This window comes from Melozone crissalis, unplaced genomic scaffold (assembly GCF_028551555.1).
Source record: "Melozone crissalis strain CALT ecotype California unplaced genomic scaffold, PUWL_Pcris_2 ptg000036l_1, whole genome shotgun sequence".
Classification (NCBI taxonomy): Eukaryota; Metazoa; Chordata; class Aves; order Passeriformes; family Passerellidae; genus Melozone; species Melozone crissalis.
In genome coordinates, this window is record NW_026535814.1 from 20,842,464 (window position 1) to 20,863,922 (window position 21,459).

Consider the following 21,459-nt stretch of genomic DNA (forward strand, 5'->3'; position numbering starts at 1 on the left):
TGAGCTCCAGGAAAAAAAGGCCCTTTGAGCCTAGTGATTAATGCTGACAGTGCCAGCCCATTCCTCTTTTTGAGACAGGCCTGGTCCTGCACTGGCTGCTGAGGGCCGGACATGTCCAGGCCCCAGCATGTGCAGATCCCGAGCACCACTCAGCTTTGGGGCTTTGTGGCTGAGGATTTCCTCCCTTTCCTGAAAGTCACTGAAGGCCCTCATCTCTGGAGGGTCCCAGTGTGTCCCCAGCACGCCAGGAAAGGGCAGTGGCGAAGGGATGAGGATCCATCTCCAGCTGAGTGAGGGCCCTCAGCAGCTCCTGGCAGCCACCAGGGCCTCTTCCTCTGCCCTTGGAGGATGATCGTGTTTTATGGCTGGACATGGCCATGCCACTGTCTGTTCTAACCCCTTGCTTAATAAAATCCCTACTTTGGTGCATGAATCCCTTAATGATTCTCCCCCTGGGTTAACTTGCTGAGTTGGGTCCAGCTTACCTGTATAATTCTCCAGTCAAACCCTGTTTCTAGCAATTTAGGGTTGTTAATATCACCTTTGTTAACTGACAGTAGATACAGGAGGGTGGAGCAGACATGCTTGCTCTTTGACCAGTGCAAGATTTCCTTTACTACTGCTCTTTCTTTTTCCTCAGAAAACTAAAATAAGCAAATAAACTCCCCCTTGAGTCAGTGTTTGCTTCTCTGTTTTTATCCAGCACAAGTGGTTTGATTTTCCAGGGTGCTACAAGCATCAAAATTAATTGCAATACCTGTTTGTTTTTTTTTTTTCTTTTACTATGACTCTTATTATCATGAAAAAAGAAGAACCAGAGTTTCTATTCTTCTTGCTGAAATAAGAAAATACTCATTTCATTGCCAGAGGTGCCTTGTAATGTCTTTCTAGATGTCTTCAGTAAAAGTCTCCTTGCCTCCTGTAAGTTAAAGAAAATGTACAAGCTGCCACTTTTATGCTTTCTGAGAGGGGAAGGGAATGTGGATAGAGATTTTGCTGTTAAATTTTGTCTGCCTGTGCCTTATGGGAACTTGGAGCATATTCACTGTAAAATGTTGGTTGCTTTAGAACATCACTCCCACTGATGCTGCCTTCCCTTCCTCCTGTAAATAAAATAAAGCAGAAAATGCAGTAACCCAGTGATAACCTAGTGTTTAAGGACAGCTCAGGCACAGTTAATTTGACTGTTGGCTAATAAATATATTAATATATCACCCCTCCAAATACAGAGGAGACCTTTCAAACTTCAGCATCATTGGCTAAATGCCTGAAGGGGAAAAATGACTTGAAAGAACTTAATTCAAAAAATCCTTTAGGCCACACTGTTGCATCTTGCAAGCTGGTAAAGATGCAGACAGCTATGAAGAGAAAGACATCAATAAATAATCAGGGGTCTTAGACTTTTAAATGGGAATCTGAGCATTGCAACCCAAAGGTAAATTGAATCTTTTCCCCATCTTCCTAGCAGGTGCTCATGCCTGTGTAAGCTATAAAACTTTGCTCATTGTAAATGTAGCTTGCCCTTTCGACAGACATTTTTACATGGAAATGGAAAGTCTTAGCTTGAGACCGCTCAAAGGCATCTTTGCCTGCAGCAACTCCTGTTTTATATTTTGAAAGGCCTTTTTTTTTCCCTTCATCTTTTCCTTTCCTCTTTTTCTTTGCCGAGGGATATCTGAATCCTACTTAAACATTTTTCTGTGGTAAACAGCTTTAAAAAAGTGAGCTGTGCAACATGCAGCCAGGCAGTGGGAAGGATACTTGTCACCACTGCACTAAAGGTGAGACAGCTGAGGCAATCAGTGATGAAACCAAATGTCTTCCATTTCTCTTCCTGACAAAGCTGACTGAACATCCATAGATGTTCACTGAAGAAAGCTGTAAGTGCATTTCATCAGTTAATTAGTGTTTATACCCATTCAGGTGCACCATTAGATAGTGCTCTGGATAGGATCAAGAATTTTGGGTGTGTAACTGGACACACTTCCTAATCATCCACACTGTTCCTACTCATCCCCTTCCTTATGGACTATCAAAAATGCAAAGCTGGTTTGTCCTCAGCTTACCCATAACTGCAATATAACACATAATATTGTACTGAAGCAATGCTCTTCTGATTATTATTACATTTGGAGGAGGTGTCTGTGTGAGATCTGGCTCCAGTTTGGATCACAGCTAGCTGGGAGAGTGGCACTTTCATCCTGATTCCTCCACTCCTGGATGAGTCATCTGATGTGTGCATGGTCATGAAAAAAATCCTAAAAAACCTGAAGCTGCATCTATGAAGCAGTGAGGAAACTGCACCTCTCCAACCCCCCATACCAGTTATTTCAAATGAGTGCTAACTCTGAAGCCTAATGTCCTATTTCTGAGGGGGAACTCAACATTTTGCAGCAAATACTTTCCTGCAGTGTGCGTAGGCACTGAGGTGAACAGCAAGTCATAAATAAAGCTCAAAGCTATCTCATGTCACGTTCCAACTTGAAAGCTAAAAACTTGATGTTTCAGAGTGAAATTCTAAATATGACCTCCACATAATTGGCTTTCCCTATACTAGAATGAGAGCTTATAGTCTGTAATTAAATGCTGTTGTCCCTTGCATCTTTATTGCCAAGGAATTCTGTATATATTCCTTGACCACAAGGGTCTCTTGGCTGCTGCTCACTCTTCCTCTTTGGGTCAGAATGTGAGGATTTTGTATGTCTTGAGACAAACCTGTCCTGTAAGATCCACAATGAGTTTTTTGCTCAAAACCTTCACTGGGCTTTAACACAAAACTGACACAAGGGGTGACTTGAGTTTGCTGTTTCAATTTATTTTGAGCTGCATTTTTAAACCAAAGCCAAATCCACAATCTTTCTAAGGCCAGAGTAACTTCAGTCTTCTTTTAACATTGGATACTTGAATTGTCTGTGGGCTTTTTGTCTGCTTTCAGTATTTGGTAAGTCTGATACCTTTAATAAAGATCCTTCTTGGAGAAGAAGACTGGTTAAAGAAAAACTGTCTCTGCCCAACCCTGCACTGTGGTTCCCAACATCCCACACAACTTCTCTGGGAAACTCCTTGATACAGACTGTTTCCTACAGTCCACAAAGGTAGTGCAAATAATGCAGGATAAGTAGCTCAACATGCCTATCTTTCTCTTATATCCTTCCTTATTGGTTTGGTTCCGGCCACCACTGAGAAAGGTTTAGGGACCAGCAGAGATTTTGTGTGTAGTGTGTTATCCCGCCTGTGTGTAGGCACCCCCAGAAGGGAAAAGATCCAAACTTGCTGGACTCTTTCCTTGTCTCCTTATGGCATGTTCCCTCAGTACAAGCTACATGAACAATCTGGCAGGAAAATAAAAACTCAACCACTACATTCCTCCAGGCCTCCTCTTCCCACCCCTGACCAATTTATTTCCCATATAACAACTGGCCTGGGACTCCATTGGCATTAAGTCTCCAAACAATCAACAATGAGCAAGAACAGATGAATGTTTTAAAACAACAATCCTATTTTTATGCAAATTTCCTCTGTGATAGAGAAGAAATGAAGAGCAATGTTGTACATTGGAGGTACAAGCAGAACTGTTTCTAAAGGTAGACTGTCTTTCAAAGTTTTCATTAGGCATTGACTCCTTAAATACTCTGTGTGAGCAGGGCTCATCCCCACCTGAGGAGGCAGCCTGATTCATGTGCATGAGGGTCTCCAGCAAAAGATGCAATCTGCAGATCTGCATCTCATTTGGACTCACTGTGGTCTGGCCAGTCCTGGCAAGGGGACAGTGCTGGGTGAAAACATGTCCCAGATTGTTCATGAGCATCACATGGAAAATAATGCCTTTGGAATACAGGGAGCCAGACTGAGAGGAGGTAAAACAAGGGCAGAGATGAGGACAATGAGACAGTTTTTTGTTTCCTCCATCAGCCCACAAACCAAAGAGATTTTCATAGAACCACAGAATCATTTAGGTTGGAAAAGCCTTCAGAGATCAAGTCCAACCATTCCCCCAGTCCTGCCAAGGCCACCCATGACCCATGTCCCCAGGTGCCACATCCTCGCAGCTTTTAAATCTTCTAGGGATGGGATTCACCACTGCCCTGCACATACCTGACCATCCTTTCAGTGAAGAAATCTTTCCTGATATCCAATATAAACCTTTCCTCATGCAACTCAAGACTGTTTCCTCTTGTTCTGACACTTGAGAGAGCAGACTGACATTCCCTTCCATACCACCTTGTTTTGAGGGTATTCCCCCTGAAAGGAGCTCCAAAAGGAGATGCACACAGAGAGATGAGCATCTTATGAGCCACATGGCAGGAAAGGTGAAAACCAGACTCTGTAATTCTGCCTATGAAAGGGGTTTATTCCACTGAATCACCATGGATGTGGCTAAACATTTGTAGACTGGCAATAGTGCAGCCTATCAAATCAGCTTTATCAAGCCCTGGTCTATGTCCTCACTGTATTCCATAAAGTTTTGGACTCCTTTTACAGGAGTCCTCATGAGGCTGACTGTGGCTGTGTGTCCTGGGACATGTAGGTTCAACCAATGGAATGGCAAGGGAAAAATCAGATTTTTCCATATTCTTTCCATCACTTTAGTGACATGAAGTGTCTTGGTTTTGTGCACCTGAAACACCGACCTTATCACCTGAATTGCTGTGAACAGATGCAGAGGTTGGAGGTGTCCAGGTGCAAATAACATTTGTCACTAACCAGCCCCTGACACAGCCAGTGGGTAAGTCCTTGGAACTAGAGAAACTTGAACCATGAAAAACTGCACATTTTTTAATGCAGTGATAACAATGAAAAAGTCTTTCAAGTCTGCACCAAAATAGCTGCTTGTGAGGGTCTGGCCTCACATTGCATTTATAGCATTTATAATATTTAGTTATTTTCATTATTGCAACCCTCAGCCTCAAGTCTCATTCCCTTCTACAAGGCAGGAAAGCTGTAATTCCCCACACTTTGAGAGGCCACTGCTGATCTCATATCTTTATTTTTTCTTCCATTTTTTATATTTGAAATATATCATTTTAGGAGCTAGACCATAGTTTTACTGAAGTAACTGAGAATGTTGCCCTCATTTTAACTCTTGGCACGGGAGGGCCGGAACATGACACAGGACACAAAGAAACAGAGTGAAGGGATCTCTCTAGTCCAAGGAAATGCTCTTAATTGCATCGTGAAAGCATTCCCACATGCTCCTATTTGTGTCTGCAGTAGGCAAACCTCCACTTGAATGCACTTCTCAGAGGTGGTGTTTCCCACAGGGAATGGCAGCCAGCCTTGGGCCTCAGCAAATTTTTGTCTGCACCAGAGTGAAAGCCTGATGAAAGAGGTTTCCCTTGAAACCTCTGTGGAGGCTCTGTTTCAGAGCAGAATCACCACTCCAGCTGCTCATGAAGCTTCCCAGGTCAGCACCCATTGTGACTTCCCCAGTTGTGATTCCCCAGCTGTGGCACTTGGGGACATGGGTCACTGCTGGCCTTGGCAGTGCTGGGGGACAGTTGGAGCCGATGATCTTAGGGGGCTTTTCCAGCCTCAAAGATCCCATTTCTCGCAGCAAGAGGCAAGGATTATTTCCTAGTGCTGGCCGGCAAGCCCTAGGGGCTATGAGATCATTTTCAATGTAAATGTGACCTCATCATGATTGCTTACATTAAGGATCACAGTACTTTGCAAGTCATCCTAATAAATTCACTTATCTGCCTGAGGAGGAGCGAGCCATATATCTGGTCTTTGACATCTGCTTTTCCAGGGTCTGTGAAAACCCAGCTACTCATTGCATGTGCTCATCCACGGACATTAATGCCGTGGGATAATATTAGACAGAGAGCATTAGAAATAAATGCGAGATCAATCTATGTGAACTAAATTATACTGAAGCAATGCCCAGGTCAGGCTATAAAAAACATCAGAAATCCCTTTTTGGAAGTATCTATTCCTTGATTTAAAAGAGTGGGAATGCCAGCTGAGTTTGTCAATGACTCTTCCCCTTCTGTGGGGAATGTGAGTTTCCATGGGATTGCTGCTGTGGCAGGAGTAGGGAGCCCTCTTTCCTTATTCATCTTCCCATCCCTGGGACACTGTTGACCCACCAAAGGTGGCTATCTGGTCTTGATTTCTGGCAACTGAATAATTCAAAAGCAATTTATCTGCATTTTCAGGAGTGTTCAGGGAAGTCACTTCACAATCATTTACAGCTCATATACTATGGTATTGGGGAAGTCTCTCTCCCCGTTTCACTCACTTGATTGATGAGTCTCAAAATCTCAGAAGAATCATAAATTCCAGCGACAAATAATCGTGCATTAGGAAAAAAAAGAAAAAGATCAATGCAATCACTGTTTGTTATTTGCCATTCACTACTTGATGTAATTTTAGTCTTGCAGGCGCCCAGTCAGACTCCAGTTACAGTATCATGTTTGGGGGGTCAATTATGGGCAGTGGGAGTGGACACTCTGAAAAATTCATAACTGACTGACTGGAGAAAATCTGGTTTCAGGCATTCTCAGGTGAAAATTTATCAAAGAAACTGACTCTGATGAATCAGCATTAAGTAATGAACAGTGAATAGGGGCAAATATATCAGACCTGTTGTGAATGAAAGGTAACTGCCAATGCCAGTCTCAGCCAAAAAAACCCAGTTTTTAGCTAGCTTTTTGGTCCAGACTTTGGATAAAATAAGGGAAGTCTCTTCGGATGGCTCCATCCCTGCATCAGGCACTTTTCACCACAAAGTTTTCCTCTCCAGCACAACTTGGCATGCAGTGTGTGTTCTCCATAAAGCGCTTAAAAGTGGAGGTAATTCAGCTGGTTTGCTTCCCTGCCTAGTGGGAGCTTTGCTCAGCGCTCAGAAATGTATGCAAGTGTGTGACTAATGTACAGCAAAAAGACTCAGGATGGAGCCACTTTATTCATTGTTTGTTATTGTTCTTTGTTGCTCAGTGTTTTGTAAATCCCCCTGGTTATGGAGACGTTTTTATTAGAGAATACATTTTTTGAAAATGGGGTTCCGCAAAAATGAAATTTCAGAGGTGTGTGTCTCAGCATTGATTTTTCTATTTGTAATAACACACTATAGCATATCTTGTTTTATATCAAGAGGATAAAATGTCCCTAACACAGTGATCGCCATTCTGTGGTAATGGATAAAGCCTGTTTATGAGATGTCATTTATTCCACAATAGACAGTAAATAAAAGCCATTTCAAGCTTCGGTTAAATCAAAGCTTGTTCGGGATTTCAGCAGATTTGCAAATTACCTTTGGGACCATTTTCAGATTCAGTTGTTTTCCCACATGCTATTGACTACCCATGTTTTACTATAAATACTACTTCTTGCTCTTTCTCTCTCTCTCTGTCTCATACCAAACCCTGGGATTGCAGAGTGATTTGTAAAGACAAGCAGATAAAGTAAATACACTGTATTAAAATTCCTTTCCTGTCAATGCAACAGAAATAACACCACAAGATTTGATGGCAGACTGAAAACCAAAGAACAGGATCCTGGATGCAGCATTTTGGAAAATCCAGAGGTCTTTGTGAGATCTTATAAAAGCACCAAAAGAGGTACAGCAGAAACAAATGTTTTGTCAAAAAAAAATCTACTAAAACTGCCTCACATCAGCTACTTTGGCTTTGGAATTTACTGCTGTTACTGGACATAGTCATAGGAGGGTGTTGGGGCCACATGTCCCTTTCTTGCTCTGCCTTTTAGATGGAAGAATTAAGGTCAGCATACAAAGGATGAAGAGTCCTGGGCCTCTGGACTCAAAGCTACCTCAGTGGGCTGAAGTCATAACACAAAATAAGGTGTTTAATCAGAATATCACATGTCTGATTATATTTATAAACACTGAGACAGGAATATCAGGTGTTTTAATTTTGGGTGCATTCTGCTTGTTTAGGAAGAAGTGGGTTACTTGTGGAGAAATGCACTTTAGGCTCAGAAAAACTTTTTGGAAATTCAGAGTGCTGTCACCTGATCGGAAAAAAAGTCAAAATGGTTCATGGCACACTGTTTTAAACAAAGAGGTTTCATTTTTTTCTCTAGAAGGTTCACAGTGGGTATAAATGAGCACACAGGACAAATGACTCTCAGCCCATTAGAGCATGGACCTTTTTGGCTTGAAATGTCCTCTCCACTTCCACTTTTCCTTTGCTTTCATTAGAAAATCTTCCAAAGAAGCAAGATGTTCTGGTTGAGAGCCTTTGAAATGTTCCATTTGACCTATAAACTTATGATTTCCAAGCCACCAAATATTCTGAGACGTAGGAGGGGATTTACACTCTCATAAATTCATTCCTTCCTTTTAATATTTGAATCCAAAAACCAGTTATTCCTAAAAAACATCTCTGTGATTTATTTTCCTGCCACCTTTTAAAACTGTGGTAGCTTTCAGTAAAGGGACGGGTTGACACTATTTTACTCAAATAAAAAAACAACAGTTTTCAAGACACAAAAAGGCTGAGCTCCAGTAGGTATCCAAGAACTCTCATTTAGGACCCCAACTGGACAGTGACACCGATTTTAGCTCTGCCCACTTTCAGCTGCTGAGATTTGGAGCCACGGTCGGTGCCATAGGCCTTTGAGGCCTCCAAGGGGATTCTCAGAGGTTCCCATCCTTCAACAACCCTGAATTTTAATCCAAACACACAGAAATTGCAAACAGAGGGACAATCTGTTTCATCCTTGTAACCATTTCTACTTTCATCCTTGTAACCATTAGGGAAGTAAAATTGCAGTGGGAAGGAAAGCCAGGCTCCCTTCTAGTTCAAACCCTACAGAAGAAACATCCCATAAAACCATTTACTCAAGTAACTCAGCCTTGGAGAGATAAATGCAGATCCACCATTCTATAGAAAATAATGGGAATGTCATGTTGTGGTTGAGGAAGGCAAAAATAAAGAGCTCCCATCCTCCCTGTAGGACACTGCATTGCAGGATCAGCAACTAGATAGTAATTTTTAATTCCTATAATGGTTTAGCACTTGTGAAAGTGGCCATGCATTGTCCTGGCAGGTGTCCTCTGTGTCTTAGTGATCTTTAATCCAGAAATTTCAAAAGGAATCTAATCACTGTAAGAAATGTTAACAAGATCTTTAGGCTTCTTAGAACCATATTCCTGAGCACTTTCTTAGTTTCTGGATTTCAAGAAGCACTTTGCCCTGCTCTTTGACTGGACTATGACCAAAATTCATGGGGAACAGGCAGGCAAATTGATTTTGAAGTCCTTCATTTGATGATAATACAAGGCAAGAGCCTTTGAAATCCTTATGATAATACATGCAAATATCAAGTCTCTGAAATACAGCAGCAAACTGTGTAGGGAACCAAGTAGATTTCCAATGGAGAACTTTCTTCTGTTTCTGTGTAATCTCACTAAAAATGACCTCATTCTCTCAGAAATACTTCTGCTGGGAAGAATCTGAGATTTTAAATAATTGCAGGTGAATTTTTGCTCCCTTGTTGATGTAGGACCACTTTGAGGAGAATCCTTCTGATAGTCATCCAACCACAGCTTTTTCAGAGGCTTTAAATTTTCACCAGAATCTTGATTTTCATTCTGTTTCCAAAAAAACCTGCTTTGAAGCACTATAACATCCCAAGGGTTCCATCAACCCCAATGTCCTTTGTGCATCTCTGTGCTTGTGCAAGCTTTAATGCACAAGGGGCTTCCCTGGGACCACTGATCTTCCCAAAATTACATCCCTTGCCCATGTTGCAGTTTCACCCAGTTTTCACCCAGATTTCAAGAGTGTTGGAGCAAAAGGCTGCTCTACATAGATATTCGACCAGGAAGAGTTTTTTAATATTTTAATTTGTTCTAATGTCTTTTTGCATATTGACTACTCTTTCTTTTTTAATATTTTTTAATATTTCAGTTGTCCACTCAGGGAGCAAATATGATGCTGAGTGATCTGGACAGCTACTCACACACAGAGCTGCTAGTTCATAGACAAACAATTTTAAAAATATAGGCTTTTTTTTCTCTTGATATTTCTAGGAAGAGGGTTTATATGGTAGAATTTTATTAGGTATAGCAGATATATCCATTCCCCATTACATGACAATTATGCTTATGCTCATCATTGCAGAGTAGAACTCAAGAGGAAGGTAAAAAAAGTCACTTCTGGATATGGCACAAGAATACTGAATGTACTGCTCCAATTTCTTTACAGTTTTGCCTGAAAATACCATTACAGTTAAAGTTGTGTCAGCACTTTCATTAGAAACCCAGTTTTGATTTATAACACTGGCTGGAAAAGATTTGCTGCTGGCTGAAATTCAGCATAAGGTCTCTGGCCAGGGGAAACATTTTAAACATTTTTTTGGAAGATGGCTTGAAACAAGTTCTATTATTCCAATGTTACACAGAAGATTTCCTTAGATTTTATCAGGTGAAGATGGGTTTTAGGGGTTTTTTTTGGTTTTTTTTTTTACAAAATGAGCAGAACCAAAGGGTTATTTGGAGAGATTACCTAATCTTTTAAATTCATGTCCTGGCTTTGGCTGGGATAGAGTTAATTTTCTTCTTGGACATTTTAAATCATTGCCTAAAAAATCTGGGTGTTGTGCCAGAAATCCCAGGATTTCCATCAAGAAGCACCCCCAAAACTAACAAGTCATTGAAGCAGATAGTCAGTAAACTCATATTTTGGTGCTCCCAACCCATTAACAAATGCTTAAATCGCTTCACGAAACTGTGCTCAGTGTCTCTGCTATTCCTGCTTTATTAGCTGGGCATTAGCAAGCCCTGGCAGCACGCAGGCTGCACGGCGTTGTTTGGGTTAATTTAGTGCTGGTGAGTGGTGTCAGGCTGACAAGGGTCAGGGACAATCCATCACCGGGGCGGTTACAGGCGGCAGCTTTCTCTGCTCACTGCCTGCGGGCGCCGTGCTGGGCAACAAGAGCACCACCCGGCCCCTTGTCCAGCCAGACCCAGCCCCTTGGCCAGAGACACCAGCCTGGACAGCAGTTAAACCATTCCTGCTCCAGACAGGCTCCAGGAACACTCCAAAAACACCACAGGCCCCAACAGAACAGCGGCAGAGACAGCACAGAGCTGGACGGAGCATGGACTGCAACCTGCTGCATGTTCAGCTATTGATCACAAAATCATGGAATTGAGAAGGTTGGATCTAAAATCACTAAGGATCACTCTACGATCACTAAATTCAAACATTAACTCAGCACCACCTTGTTCACCATTAAAAAATATGCCAAAATGCCACATCCATGACCTGTGCAATGCCTCCTGGTGGGGTTCTGCTATTAGGAATGGTCCTGTGGAATTTTTTAAGTTACATTCTGGCGCTGGTTTCTAAACAAAAGATATCCATCTATATTCCATATGCCTGCCTTCCAAAAAAAGCTTAATCTAGGTGATATAACAGTGTGTACAGGAAAGGCTGTAGAGGACCTGTGAGATTTTGAGATTTGAAATGGACGGTCCTTCCTTCCTTCCTTCCTTCCTTCCTTCCTTCCTTCCTTCCTTCCTTCCTTCCTTCCTTCCTTCTGCCACTTCCGCCACTTCCTTCCTTCCGCCACTTCTTTCCTTCCGCCACTTCCCTCCCTTAACTTATTACGCGGTTATTTATTTAACACTGGAGACTAGGGATAAAGAAATATGAGCATGCTGACACGTCCACCAGATTCTGGCACCCACTGGCCTGACACACTGCAGAAGATGAACCCTCCCTGCAGCAAATGGCTTCATGTCATTATCTGGACTGTGTGAATTTTGGGGTGCACTTACAGGGAGCACTCACTGCATCTGGCACAAGAGTATGCTAAACTCAGCTGGAAACTAGAGATGTTGTAATAACATAGAAGCAAATTAGCAGAATCTGTCCAAGTATTCTTGGCAAAAGCTTCAGAATAAGTATAAATATTTGTGAAAATGCGATGACAAGTATACTCCCCTTTCTGACCACGTTACCCACTCAGGTTAAGGTGCAGAAAATAACCAAAAATTCAGAAGAGAAGATAAAGAGGTGCATTTGAGAGCACCATGCTCAGGGAGCTGGGAGGTCCCTTGGGGAAGGTATTGGGAACCTTCATGGAGTGGTTTTGTTTCAATTAAGATTTCCCCAATTTAAGATTTAATATTTCCCCAATTTTGAGATTTTCCCAACCGATGCACTGATGATACTCCTGGATGCCCCACAGACAGAGAGCTGGGTCTCACCAAGGCTGAGGGCTTTGGGAACAAGTCTTGGCATGAGGATGACTGAAGCACAGCTCTGTGAGGCATGGGGAGACAAGAACCCTCTTTTTTTGCTGTGCAGACCCCCCACACTCATCCCCATAGCCAGGCAAACCCAGAGGTCCAGCACCGCAGCACTGTGCCCAGGCAAACAAAACACATCCAACTCCCACAGCTCTGCAACTGGGGTCTTTTTAATGCCACAGCTCATGTAAATAAAATTCTTTTACTGTGAATCTTAATTAAGGGAATGATTGTTTCTGGCCATCGCTCGAAAGGCAAATGTTTTAATTGGTTCTGATGTCTTTTCCTGAGAAAGCTTTTTTCCTCCCCAGAAGCCATATATCCCAGGGAGATTGCTTTTCCCTGCTGCCTGTCCTGTAAGGGTCCAGCAGTGGCGGAGAAAGGAGCTGGTTTAAGGGGTTATGGAGTGAAACATGCACATGAGTTAAAGAGCAGGAGCCGTTTAAGATCCCAAAGTGTCATTAGCAGTAACATGTCACATAAAATGAGGTGCGGATTTCCATTTTCATTTGAACTTCAGGTGTTTAGTAATCCAGAAGCTTTATTTAAGGACTGACCTTTAACCTGGCCTGTCATTCCAATTGCAAGGAGTTGATGGCCACTGGGAATCAATGGGCAGCATGAAGGTCACTTCCTAGAAAAACTGTGGCTATCAATGTGTCAGTTCCAATGAAGTATTATAACAAAGCAGGCAAAGAGCCTATCTGGGTCTACGAGGCACCAGCTTGCTTTCAGGCTGCCTCCCCACTTTCAGCTATTCCACAAACACAAATAGAAATAAGCTGGTATTAAATGATATGTGTTTCTGAAGGCATGAGCTGTTTTCAGTTCTGTGAGTGGCACGAGAAAGGAGTGGTTAAAAACCCAGCACCCACTGATCCAGATGCTGGCAGAGGTCCCCTTATCCCTCCACACAAAGCGCTACAGCAGAGCAGCCAAGGGGCCGCTGATCCAGTGAGACCTGGACAGCCCCTCCTGGCACAGCCATGCCATGCCATGGCCACAGAGCCATAGAATTGTTTGTGTTGGAAGGAATCTCAGAGCTCATTCACTTCCACCCACAGGCAGGAACAACTTCCACTGTCCCAGCTTTCTCCAAGCCCCGTCCTACTTGGCCCTGGACAATTCCAGGGATCCAGGGGCAGCCACAGCTGCTCTGGGCACCCTGTGCCAGGGTTTCACCACCCTCATTGTGAAAAGTTTCCTCCTTGTATCTTATCTAAATAAACCCTCCTTCAGTTTACAGCCATCACCCTTGTCCTGTCCCAGAGCAAAATTGTTTTTCCTTGGTGACATCCAGGATTGAGCACAAGCCCTGGAGAGGATCTGTCTGTTTGCAGCACCTCCAGGTGGACACAAGGACCAGCCTGGGCAGGAGGAGAGGAGGGAGCACATGTGCATGGGGATGGGCAAGAGAACCAGAATGTTGAGATGGTGTCAGGATCACAATGAGCTCAGCACACATCCCCAGGCATGAAGAAGGAAAAAAAGGTCAGCCTGACCTGGCCACACTTCTGTGATTAAAATGAACATTTACCAACACAAGAATTTGCTTTGGAGGTTTCCATAGAGCTTCTCATTTGTGTCCTGGCCAAATTCTGTGGCATCTCTGCCGTCAGTTTTGTTTGCATGCATGTGAAAAGTGGGTTATTTCACTTTTTTCTGAAATCCAAGAACTTTAGGCCTTTAGGAGCAGAACCCCAAGAAGTCAGAAACCAGTTCTGACTGAGGACAGTCTGTATTGGATGGCCACTTTAGGGTGGTCAGATGCAGATGTGGCCCCTCTCCACGAGCCAACTGCTCCTGCACTGGGGAAGATTTTGATTTGTAGGGTCAAAGAAAACAGGAGCATTAGTCAAAATTTCTCCATCTCCCACCATGCCTTTGTGGTGGTTTTCAGCATGGAGCTCTTTTCTGAAATCTGTCCACAGGGGGTTGGAAATTCCCCTGTAGGAAAGTTCTTTGGAAAGCCTTTTGAAAGACCTTTCTAATCATTAATAATTATAGTAATTTGTTATCAGTTTTCTTGTATTCTTGCAAAGCTTTCAAGGTCTTCTCCAGTGAATCTATTCCCTAAAAATTGTGCAAAACAGAATTTTAATTGGAATTTCTTTTCCAGTCACAGGAAGTGGAAAGAAAACAGGTTTATATTGTTGAACTTACTGTTTGTGTATTAAATGTCTGCTTAGATCACTGAGCATGCAGATCCTCTGAGCAAAATCAATAGGAAGTTTGTGCCTGTCTGTAATATGGATATGAAACCCTCTGTAAAAGGTCAGCTTGACACAAACTAATGAATCCCTGAACAAATCCAAAGTTTCAATTTTGAATTAAAAATTGAGAAACGTGACCAAAAAGTACAACCAGAGGTTTGGGTTTCTGGCAGCAATGCGTAGATATAAACTGCGAGAGAGACTGTTAAAGCATTTCTTCTGTGGAGACAACACACTCTGAGCAAAAGTGAAAAAGTAAAATATAGTCATGCTATAAAGAGGCAGCACAGTTTACTAAAGATGAGATTTTAGTATTTGTGTCCAGTTTAAACACAGAGAAAAAGTGGAGTTCAAATACTCCTAGGGCCCACCTGCCATTATCCTGCACTCCATCAGCCTCTGAGAATTTCAGTCACTGAAGAGAGGAATGGAATCCCTTTAGGAATTTAAACAGGCGAGTCAGATCATGCATGGAGATAATATGTCACACTATTATTTATATTTCACAATACTTTTTCAAACTCCTTTATTCCCTCTCACTTATGTTCTTTGTGTCCTCTTATTAAGGGGAAAAAAAAAGTATTTATCATAGAAAGGGGCTGTTCTAAAGCTCTCTACACATACTTACCTACCTAATCTTAGTTATAAATGATCAAGATTAGTTCTATTAAATGGATTTTAAAATGTGTTTATTCCCACATCCTGCCCCTGATTTGCCGATTAAAACATTGGATGCTAAACACAAAGGTGAACATATCCTTTTTGCAAACAAATACACAGAAAGAGCACAATTTCTACCTCTGGCAGCAAAACCAAGTTATTTTGGAGATCCTGAAACAGATGGAGATTGGCACCTCAGTTCCAGTAGAATTGCACGGAGTGGGGTATATTCCATACAATGACATCCTATACATTTTTTATTTTACCCCTTTTTTTCTGGCTCTCATCACATTGAAGGGTCTCTACCACTTTCACCTTAGATGCACTTTGCCTAATTTACACAGTGACAATTTCCTCTGTGCACACACAACAACCAACCCACCAACTCCGGAGCAAACAAACCCTGTAGGACGGGCAAGCCCTGTATGCCGAGGATGCTGCTACACCAAGGAATTAAGATAATCCAGGCTGGTTATTGTTATGGTTATTTTTCCCTTCTATTGGAGCTGGAGATCCCCTAGCAAAGACCTGGAAGCAGCCTGAGTTTCCATGCAATAAAGCAGCAGTGAGAAAAGCTCAGAGTAATTAAGTGGCTGACGCACAGAAGAAGCCGTTACAAAGATTTGACTAAATTGCCCATTCATTAGTAGCACGGCATGGAAGGAGAATTACAAATAGACAATAGAGCCTGCAGTAATTCAATCTAACCTTGTACTTACAGAAAACAATGAGATAATGAACAGAAAAATTACCAGGCACATATTGCATTTTGTGGAAGGCTGGAAGAGGGAGGGGAATCGGATTGGGATTGGGGGGATGCAGGGGTGGAAGTGGGGGGTGCCGGCCTGGCACATGTAACACTAATGGCATCGCTCAAGCTGAGCAAACATTTCTCCAACACAATCATAGTTCTCAGTCTAAGGGCCTCTGGGGAGCTGAGATGAGGCTAGATCGTGAACAAAAAAATGTAATTTATAAGGCGTCTGTGGACTGGAATTTATCATCGGATCCGCTCGCCGCCGCTCAATTGATATGTAGTTGATTTCAAACAACACCCCCCAGGCACCCACAGGGAACATTTTTTAGATTTTACGCTTGGATATATCTGTTTAACTCACCATTTACCAAAACAACGGCTGATGACAGCACAAACAAGTCACTCTGGAAAAAAAAAAAATACACAGACATACACAGGCACACTTGCCTAGATAGGACTGAATCATGAGGGTTGCGGCTTTGCTGGGGTTGTGGGGAGGGGAAAAAGAGAGGCAGAGGCTGAAGTTGGGGTGTATCTTGCATGGAAGACCTGGATGAATCCTCCACTCAATTTTTAAGCCTGCTTTGGAGCTCTGCACTGGTCTTTTTGGCATTTACTTCCCCAGGTAGGTTTCACATGGAGCAGGTGTTGAAGCTGGTGGCTCTGGGAGGAGGCTGTGGGGTGAGGTGGGCTGGGTGAGGGTTCAGTGTTGAGGGAGCTTTGCAAAGCACAGCAGAGCATGTCCATCCTTTGTCTTGACAGCAAGATGTCCCAGCATCACAGTCCTGCTCATTCCTGAGGTGTCCCTGGCACTGGGGGGAGAACTGGGGGGCATCGCCTGGAGCAGGGAGAAGAAAAGTCATCAACCCTGTATTTTGGTGCCACCAGAGATTCTAAACCAGCCTCCTGACTTTGTAAGGGATCTCATTGCCTGAGCTAATAAAGTGCTGCTACTTCCCATCCTACACCAGAACTTGTGAAATTCCCACAGATGAATTTTACCATGAATAACAAGAAATCTCCTCTGACCAAGCCAGTTCATGCAATAAATTTCTGCTGCATTTACTCTCCGAAGGAGGAAAAAAACAACGCTGACTTTAAACTATTTCTTGAAATTCTTTTTCAGCACTGTGCAGAAGCCCTGGAGGTGAGCCTGGGGTGTCCCAGGCCAGGCTGGATGGTGTTTGGGACAACCTGGTCTAGATGAAGGTGTTCCCACCCATGGAAGAGGGTTGGAACGAGATTATATTTATTTTACCTCATTTCTAACCCAAACCATTCTGGGATTCTATGAAAATGCCCTACAGAGCCCATAACATAATTTTTTAAAAATGGCAATTTTAAGAAAATATTTTTTTGGAGGCATCAGTGAAATCTGTGCTGTGCCACAGCACAAGCAGTCCACAACAACATTTACTTTCTTCAGGATTTTCATTAATTGGTTTTCAAAATAAAAGTACTGTAAAAAACTGGAGGCAATAGGAGATGGCATTTGGCTAAAAGTGAATTAAACAGCCAAGGTGTTCCTGCTGTTATGGGGCTGGTTCTAGTACACCTCCAATGCAGAACACACCCATGTTACCTGGGCAGAGGTTTTGGGGGTGCTTTGGTGGCTTTGGGGAGCTGCTGCCTGGTGAGGGATGCTGCAAGAGCTGTGTGTCCACCAGGAGCAGGAGTGGACAGGAGGAGTCACATGGACAGAGTCTCCAAGCAGCTCAGCAGTGGGCAGCTCTGGTCAGCCTGAGTCATGGGCATCACCACAAAAAACAGTAAAAAACAAAGATAATTTAACAAAACTCCTTCCAACCCAACACAAAAAACCAACCAAACCAAACCAAACCAAACCAAGCAAAAAAACAAACAAAAAAACCCACCCAGAAAACCAAAAAATTCACTTTTTGAAATGCCACCAAATAAAGACTACAGCCCAAGTCCCAAAAGTCAGTGTCTTATCTGCAAGCATTTATTTCCTGCTCATTTCTTCTGGTTTCCATCAGTACACCAACTGGCTTCAAGAGAGCCTTGCCAGTTACTTTGGCAGGGAAAAAGTCCCTCTATGTGAGACGGAAAATCAGCCTTCCTGATCTGTGTGAAGGAATGGTCTCTGCTGATTTAGCCACAGAATTCATTCAAACAATCCAAGCCAAGAACTGCTCCTTACTCCTGGTTGTAAATGGTAGCACTTTCTTACCTAGGACATTCCCTCCACACTCCTCTATTTTATTTTACAAAATATTTTCTGACTCATGTAAAATATTTCCCTCCATGCTGAAAAGCTCGAAGAAGGGAAATGCCAATGTCTGCAGCCCAAAATCCCTGTACAGCTGATGGCTGTGGGGTATTATCTCACCACTCCAGAGCTTTCTGATACTACAGACAGCAAATGATTGCACAGGATCAGAAGGATTGTGGTTAGAGCTGCATAAAATGGTTTGGAATAAAAATTACCCATGGCAAATATCATGTAACTTAATGAGCCAGACATGAGTTTTCTGCAGGAAAAAAGAAAAAAACCCAAAATATTTAAAGGTTATAAATTCCATCTTGGCTTTGTTTTGGTGTTTTCCTCCCTTCAAAGGGGTACTTTTGCAAATGAGGCTCTTTATAGGGTTATTTTGTCTAAAAGAATGTTGGTTCAGGCTGGGTTTCTGGCAGCTTGGTCTACCCATGGCCTACCTTCTATCCTGGGTCTTAAGTTTAAGTTTGTGTCATCTCAAATCACTTAGCCTGACACTGGGAAATTCTGTGTTGCTTTTCACAGAGAAATGTGCCCAACACACCCAGCCTGAACTTACTCCTCAAGGGCATAGTACAGTACTGTGTCAAACCTTCCGTTCTGGATTCAGCTCTCAGAGCTTGAGATGAATGATAGCTCTCAGTTAATGCAATAAAAAGTTCATGATTTGGTGTAAAAATGGATGAATACGCAGGGAATTTACCCAGTAAATTTAACCAGTAAAGAGATTTGCACTGTACATAATTTTCATAATAGTATTAATTCTATGTTGTTACCATTAACTGATTTCTTAAGGGAGTCACTATTAACTTACTACTCACATGTGTGAGCCTCCAAGTGTTTCCTTGACATGTTTTTTTATTCTGTTTCTTTGTTTTATCCAAAATTGATAATAAGAACTCTCCAAGATTATCCAGTCTTTGCAAATTTCATGAGCACCATCAGGCTGAGGGCAGAGACCTTCTGGATATGGGGATGCTGAAATTTTTATCTTAGAGAACACCAAGAGAGCCAACATGACAGACCTTGGAAATTCTTCCAAACACAGAAAACCTTTTTGCTGAGTTCATTCCCTTGCTGTTTAGTAAAGACTGTCAATCTCAGGATGCAAATCCACAAAACACCTGGTTTCATTCAGTTCTGGTGCCAATGAGAGAGGTGATGTTCACCACCTTCAGAAGACACAGGGGAAGAGCAACTTGACTCTTAACCAGAGAGATTTCAGATTGGAATTGAGAAAGCCCAAACTCACTGGTGATGAAGAAGAAGTTGTTAGAGTTTCAAATGCTCCCTTTTGACGTGTTGAAAGCTTTGTGCTAAAATTGTAGTCCCCAAACCCACAAAAACCTCTTTGGATAATGCAAGGCAACCATCTGCAGACATACGGGGCTAATGCTTGCAAGCTGACAATGAACACTGGGATTTTTGCTTTCATATTTTTTACTGGTGATAGGACAAAGGGAGATCTGGCTGGTCAAACAAACGCTTGCTTGTTTTTATCTCTAATTATTTGAAATTTTTTTGTTGTTGTTTTTCTTTGTTTGTTGGGGGTTTTTTGGCAGCAGGCCCAAAAAGAAACAGCTCTTAAACAGGAGAACTAGAACCAGATCTGAACCTGAGTCACCACATTGGCCCAAGCCTACTAACCTCTGTCAGAGGATTTGGTGGGACCTCTTGTGTGCGTTCCTGCCCATGGTGCCCAGGTAGAAACAGACCCTTTCACCACCAGTTTTCATCTGTGAGATCACCAGAGCTGACACAGTTTTGTGGTGGAATTGGCCGTGTTAGGTTAATGGTTGGAGCTAGATGATCATTAAGGTCCCTTCCAACACAAATCATTCTATGATTCCATAACCTTAAGGGTCTTTTCCAACCTAAATAATTCTATGACTCTATGACTTCAGCAAATTGAGGAGTGTGCAGTATTAATGTCCCTGCTGCCAACACCACCTGAGCTGGGATTCAGATCACTTCCCTTTGCTAACCCTCAGCTGGAGTTGGGAGGTAAAATGGCTTTTGTTATGACTTTCCCCTCTAAGTGAAGTAAATGGAAGCACAGCATTGTGTCAGCCACGGCATGCCAGCAGTGCAACTATCCTCACCATGGCAAAATGCCTTTTTTCTTTCCTCCTGGATTGCACAGTTCCTTTGACAAGGAAGGGTAAAGACCCTCAAGGGTTCTCAGAGAACATCAATATGTTTTGTATTTAATGTGCTGGCTCGGTTACAGCAAATTAAGGAGAGTAGGCCTGGTACAAGATAATGCAGCCTGCAGTTCCTCACTCCCTAGCCGAGTGGTATACACTGAAAATGATACTCCAGTGTGGAGAAATACTGCACATTACATCTCCCTGCAGTAACAGAAGAGACATTAGGCAAAGCCCTGACTCTTAATGGTACACATCAGGAAAACATCTGAGCTTGGGCCTTCAATCACAAACGCTGCAGGATTTAAAAATGAATAAACTTCACATTGTGATTCTCTTATTTATCCTTTATGCAAATTGTCCCTGGGAGGACACATTATGTTCGCTGCATGGCACGGCGCAGACCCACATTAAAGCGTGGAGGGCCACTCTTATGTAATGCACAATCCTCCCGGCCCCTCCATGCAGTTTGTGGTGCAAAGAGAAACAAACACACAAAGGAAAAAAAAAAAAAAAACAGCCCCAACCCCCAAACCTAGAAATACATTCTCCACTGACTGCTGAAAATATCCCTATATTAAGCGAAGAAGCAGTGCAGAAATATTCCGCTCTCTTTTCCCAGCTACCAGTCTGTGACAGAGGGAGATGGCAAGACCAGGAAAGCCTCTTTGTAAACTAAACATGTGGAAGCAAACATTCTAAACCCCTTCAAAGGTAGCTGAGAATTCTGCTTAGACAGACCAAATGCATTAATTCACGTGGCCACAACCCCTAAAAGCCATCATGTTAGCTAACCTCTCTGTTATTAGCTCCCCTTTCTCAATGGGACAGAGACACAATAGACTTGATGGGCATTATTTTTCCTGGGCAAAATCTCTTGCCCCCTTCAAGCTTTTCATTATTAGCACAAATCTTCTGCAGTGTCCTTGAGCAAGCATTCGCAAGATGACTGGATGGCAGAGAAGCAAACAGCCCTACACGTGAAAAAGGAATGGGAAGAGAGTTCAGGGACTTGGCCACAAAATTAACTGCTTGAAAAGACACAGGGAAGACCTGTTAAGTAGAGCTCCAAGGGCAGGCTACCAGGTGGGTCAAAACACCATAATCACAAATCCATCCTCCTTAAAATTATCTGAGTGATTTCCTAATATCCCTCCTGCCTGGCCAGGGTACAACAGAGCGAGCGAGGGGTCCTGTGTTTAAACTCCTCTCCATGCTTA